Here is a 6,105-nt window from a genome sequence, read left to right as displayed (position 1 = left end):
ATAAACTGTTTAGTGCAATACAACACCTATGACCTTTCTCTTTATTCAAATAAAGCAGCTGGACTCCTCTGTCTCCTTTTTGGACATGAACATCTGGTGTTTGTGGATTAATTTTCGTGACAGTTGGGATCCAGTCTTGGATCACCAGGTGGAAAACGTTGATCTGCTTTTCCTGGTTGCACATTTTGAGCATAAACTCATTCTACCTCTTCCTTTGACTTTGCTACCACCACTGTCTTCTCATCTATGTTCAGCAGTGTATCTAAAACCACCTGAATATCATTCCAATCGGGACCCTGGTTCCTTAAAATGGTCTCAAATGCCTTACTTGCCTTCTGAGGATTTTCCCTGCAAGTCCCTACCAAGTCCTTCCGGGACCTCAACTTGGTTCTGAAAAAGGCATCGTTACCAGGACCAGTCCATCTGTACCTGCCTGAGAGGGGCTTGAATTTCCCCCTTTCCTCATTTTTTCTCTCTTCTCCTGAGCATATTGTCCCTGCCACTGGCCTAAATTCCTCTAAATCTGTGTCTGCCGTCCTTCCTCTTCATCCACAGGATTGGGGAGCTACCAACATTTTGAAATCCTCTTCCTCTCCTGTTGTGGGTTTGGGTTTTTTCAGGGCATTTTCTCCCATTTGTTATGTGGAAGAAAGACACTGTGAGGGAAGGAGGTTATCCAGAAGACAAATTGGGGGCAATTAAAAAAGAAAAAAATGGCCAAGCACTCACATACCACTGTAGTGGCTTGGCCAGGGGAACAAGAGTTTGGGAGTCATGCCAGGGGAAGGGGGAGTAGGTTCTTCAGGAGTGGTGGCATAACACCATGAGTTGTACTGGGATGGAGTCTGGGACTCTGTCTGGGATGTGGGGGCTGGTTTATGGCCGCTTTTTTGGCTCAGCGGTTGAGGATAGTGGTCGTGTATGCTATCGACAGCATTTGGCTCCTGCAGGAACATTGCTACAATTTAGCTTTCTGCCCTGGGTCTGCCCAACTCCACTGCTTCAGCCCACTGCTCCGGGGATCCTGCCACAGTTTAGCCCCTGTCCTGGTTTGAAATGGGAGGAAATTCAGGGAAGTGATGCAAAGATTTTTGTGTAACTGACAGTCTGTTGAAGCACCAAGAAGCTGGACATGCCTCTGTCAAACACACATGTTAAAGATGAAAAAACTCGGGAACTGTCTCAGGTGGCCATTTGAAGAGCCCAGGTGTGATGTTAACCCTTTCAGTGTTTCAATCCTCCTTTGAGTGAGAGAAAAGAACAAGATGCAAGCATGTAAAGGAACAGCATGAATACATCGAGGTCAGTGAAGAAGAAGTTAAGTCCCAGATGGAAGGGGTGAGGAGATGCCTTGTTTTTGGAGCTGAAATTCTCTTGTAAACTATGGAGAAAAGACTCTTTTTTTTTTTTTATAATGTATGAAACTATGGGGAGATGAAAGTGTTCAAATTGATATCAAGCAAAGGCCTCCATCCTAAGATAAGCAGATGTTGAAATAGCAGTGATCCCATGAGAAGTTTAAATGGAGAGAGAAGAGTAGACCTGTGCTTCCTGGAGATTTCTGTTCCCAAGGATGGAGATTATTTTAGAGATAGATAATGAGAATTTTTCCTTTGAACAGCTCATCTTTAAAACAATACTCCATAAGTTGACATGGCCCATCAACAAGCTGTGGGGAGGCTTGTGAAAATGGGAAGGATTTCCTGATGGCAGGGTTTCCTAGGCGGCTGTTGTTTGGGATGAAATTGAGAACCACGAGAGAACTGTTTTTTCCTCTAGTGGAGAAGTCTCCATAACCTTAACAAGAGAGACTTCTATCCCTAAATGAACTGAAAAAAGACTATTTTCAAGGTGGTAAACTGACTGGAAATTTTAAGTTTTGTTTCTTTACATTATCAGTGAAAAATAAGAGGTTGTCGGGGGAGGAGAAATGTTCTGAAGGGTTTGTTTTGATTCTCACTACTTTTTTTTTCCTTTTAGTAACTATTAATAAAATTTTCTTTTTACCCTTTTAAAGTTTGGAGCCTACTTTGCCTTTTTTTCCCTAATACTGTCTCACAGCAGGAAATGAGTGCACTGGTGATTAACCAGTTCTGAAGCCCACCACACTCATGGACTCATTAGTTAGGAAATCTCAAAATTGGGGAAATCTGACATTAGCAAACCAAAACCACTATGCAAAATTACTGTTTCTGTCTGGTTTTGAACTGAAACCATGACAGGAGGGTTCAGACATGGTTACACCTGTTGACTCAGAGGGAAGGGGGGAGCCGAGCGCCATGGAGAGGAATGGAAAAGGCATAAGAGGGGCCATTTTGACACACGAGGGCAGGAAAACTTGGAAGAGAAGAAGACAAGATGGCGAGGTTGGCCGTGTTGCCAGCACCATTTTGTGGGATAACAGCAGCATGGGGAGATGGAACAAGGTACATGGGCATAGGGACAAGGTTGAGGGGAAGGTCCAAGATGGCATGGCCAGTGTTGTCCTGGCAATGGGATAGAGGGGATGGGGGAGCATCAGGGAGACAGTAGCAAGCCTGTGCAGAGTAGCAAGACCCTCTAGCTGATTACCCCTCTTGAGGGCAAGGGGGTTTGGGGGCTTGGGAAGAGGATGGAGGGGAAGGAATTTTGAACGAGAGACCTGAAACTTTTCCCAAATCATTCCCTGAATCATTCCCCATTTTTACCATTGACTTAACAATAATGTGAAACAAAGAGTAAAACTTCCCCAAACAAATTAGAAAGAAGACACTTATGGTTAAGGATATAAACCTCTTAGGATTCCCCTTAGAAAACTTGAATTTCCCTGCTACAAGAGCACTCACAACTTGGAGATGAATGTCCCTTCAAGGAAGACTAAGTTTAGGACAGGTAAGTTGGTTTCACGTACTCAGGCTTCTCTCCCACAACCAGAAGTAAAAGGGGAGAAAGAAAAATTGAAAAAGGTGACCCCAATATATATATATATATATATATATATATATATGTGTGTGTGTGTGTGTGTGTGTGTGTGTGTGTGTGTGTGTGTGTATATATGTATGTATATGTATGAAACTCACTGTCTTTCTTCAGGTCAAACTAAACCCACTGGGTGGGTGGTCACTTGTTGACCAGCTTTCGGGATTTTCCTAGCTTCTTTGGAGGGTCCTGGTCACCCTTCGGATAACACTCCTTAGAACATAAGTGGTTCGTCTCAAGGAAGTGGCTGTTCTGAAAGCAGCTTGTGTCCAGCAGCACAAGGCTGGTGGAGATGCTTCTCCAGGGACCCCCTATACAGGGTCCCTGTTCGGGCGCCACTTGTCACGGCAGGTGGAAACGGTAGAGAAGCATGTTTAAAAAAGATGCCCTAGGTGCACAGACACATCTTGCTCTTGCTGAGTGATTTCAGCTCTTGGGTGATTTCAGCCAGAGCGGCACAGAAGGAAGGGACGGAGTCTTCATATGGGGTTCCACAGAGGGTCTTTAAGGAGCTCCTACAGCAAAGGGGTCCTGATTAAGAACTCTCCAGGCAGAGAGAGCAGGGATTTATATAGGGATAGCAAGCAGGGGACAGAACATCAGAATGGATGAGATGAGGGCACAGGGGTGGAACAAAGGGGAAGGACCAATAGGATAAATAGAACCAACATACAGTAACGATGCATTCTGGGGGAAGCTTTTTGTCCTCACCATGACTAGAGAGGTTGTTGCTTAAGGGTTGTCCCTCAAGGGGAGTGTGGTAAGATTCTCCTCAGCCAATTGACCAGCCTCCGCATTTCCCCCTCCTCTGCTCAACTACAGCAGAAGAGCATGAGTGCAGTTTTCTTCGTGGGTATCCTGGTTTTTGGCCAGTGTCAAACCATGGCAGGGGGTTGCAAGAAAGCCAGGGTTTTGGTTCGAGGCTCCAGCTAGACATTGGGGTTTCAGGGTATGGAGAGTTCTGCTGTGAGACCCCAGATTAGGGGTGGTATCAGGAAAACACAGGGTTTAGGAGGATAGCGGCAGTGAGACCCGAGGTTTGTGGGTTGGGGGGACTGCAGAGAGAACCAGGATTTTGTGGCAAAGGCTTGAATTGAAACCTGGGATTGGGAGGGCTGTGGGTGCAGCAAGGACCAGTGTGGTAATGGTGGGACCATGTGAAACATGGAACACTACCCTTTCTTATGGGGCCACAGTGTCACTGGGAGCTTCTCCTCCTCCTGGGCTGGGATCCAGGGAGACAGTGGTCACTTGTTGATGCATCCAGTGAGCTCTGGGGATGTCCCTCAAATGAAAGTACTGCAGAGGGAGCTCTGGGTTTCCTGGGGGCAGGGCCAGCCCAGGAACTGCCGCCATGGACCTCAGGACTGCCATTCTCCTGCCCCATGGCTGCTCCATACAGTCATATCCATGGGACCCACATAATTCCTGTCTCCTTGTGCCAAACCAGATATTGTTCGGGCAATTTTAGCCTGGGGAAAGTGGCTGATCCAGCACAAATCTTGGTACTGAGTCAGATATTCCAGCCTTGATTTAGGCATTGAGGCTTGATGTGTGCACCCTTTCAAGCTTCCAAAGCTGGGTTACCTTGTCAGACTCACAAATGGGGCTGGAAGAGACCTTAAAGCTCATCCAGTGCCATGCCCTGCCATGGGCAGGGACACCTTCTACTGTCCCAGGTTGCTCCAAGCCCAGTGCAGCCTGGTCTGGAACACTTCCAGGGTTCCAGGGGCAGCCACAGCTTCTCTGGGCAGCCTGTGCCAGTCCCTGGCTGTGCTCCAGCCTGTAAGATATGCCTGGAAAAAGCTCTCTGGCCACACACCATGGATTTGGAGAAGAGACAATGGATTTGGGGGGGCAGTGGAGGAGGCAACATGTCCCCAGAAGGGAAGGAGTCTGTCCTTGGAGAGGAGCTGGTGTCCCTGGAGCTGACAGAGCAGGAGCAGAGGAGCTTCATGCAGGATGATCCCCAGCCTTCTCCAGCCCTGGCTGGGTCACTGCTGCCATGGAGTCAGGAGTGCAGATGGTTTCAGTTTGCAGTGTGCAGGTTCCTGCTGGCTGGGGTGAGGCAGGAGTGTGCTCCTGCTGTGCCAGGCTGGCAGGGGCAGAGAGGGAATGGTTCTCTGGCTGCTCCTGAAGGGACACTGAGGAGCTCCTGACCCTGAGGAAGCCGTCCAGCACAAGGTGCAGTGCTGGCAAAGAGGGGGTCATGGTTTCATGGCGCTGGGTAAGATTTCCTGGGGGTGCTGGTGCCAGTGGTGGACATGAGCACAGGTGTGCCAGGTGTGCCAGTGGCCAAAAGCCCTCTGGGCTGTTCCAGGTCTGGGGTGGCAGCAGGGCCAGGGCAGTGCCCGTCCCCTGTGCTGGCACTGCTGGGGCACCTCCAGTGCTGGAGGCAGCTCTGGGCCCCTTCTGACAGGAGAGACCTGGAGGGGCTGGAGCGTGTCCAGAGAAGGGAATGGAGCTGGGAAGGGAATGGAGCCCCAGGAGGGGCTGAGGGAGCTGGGAAGGGGCTCAGCCTGGAGAAAAGGAGGCTCGGGGGGACCTTGTGGCTCTGCACAAGTCCCTGAAAGGAGGGCACAGCCGGGAGGATCAGGCTCTGCTGCCAGGGAACAGGGACAGGACAAGGGGAAATGGCCTCAGGCTGGGCCAGGGCAGGCTCAGGGTGGACATCAGGAGGAACTTCTGCATGGAATGGGTGCTCAGGCCTTGGCAGGGGCTGCCCAGGGACATGGTGGAATCTCATACCCAGAGGTGTCTAAGGAATGCTTAGACACAGCACTCGGTGCTCTGGGCTGGGGACAAGGTGGGGATCAGGCACAGGTTGATCAGGATCAGGCACACGTGGGTCTGGGAGGTCTTTTCCAACCTCAGTGATCCTGGGGTTCTGTGCCTGTAACCCTCCTGCAGCAGGGAATTCTTTGGCTGGAGGAAATATCCCTCTGGAGACAGGCTCAGCTGAGCTGGGAACAGAGGGACCAAATCCATGCTCTGTAGGTGATGTGTCCCAGCCCTGCCTGGCAGCTGCTGAGGCTTCCCCTGAGGCCGGACAAATGCCAGCTGTGTCTGCTCCAGCACTTGTGACTTGTCAGCCTGGGGCAGGTGATGGCTGGTCCTGGCAGGCTGGAGGTCTCAGTATCCAAACTG

This window comes from Ammospiza nelsoni, chromosome 3 (genome assembly GCF_027579445.1).
Source record: "Ammospiza nelsoni isolate bAmmNel1 chromosome 3, bAmmNel1.pri, whole genome shotgun sequence".
In the NCBI taxonomy this organism is placed as follows: domain Eukaryota; kingdom Metazoa; phylum Chordata; class Aves; order Passeriformes; family Passerellidae; genus Ammospiza; species Ammospiza nelsoni.
This window is presented reverse-complemented; position numbering follows the sequence as displayed.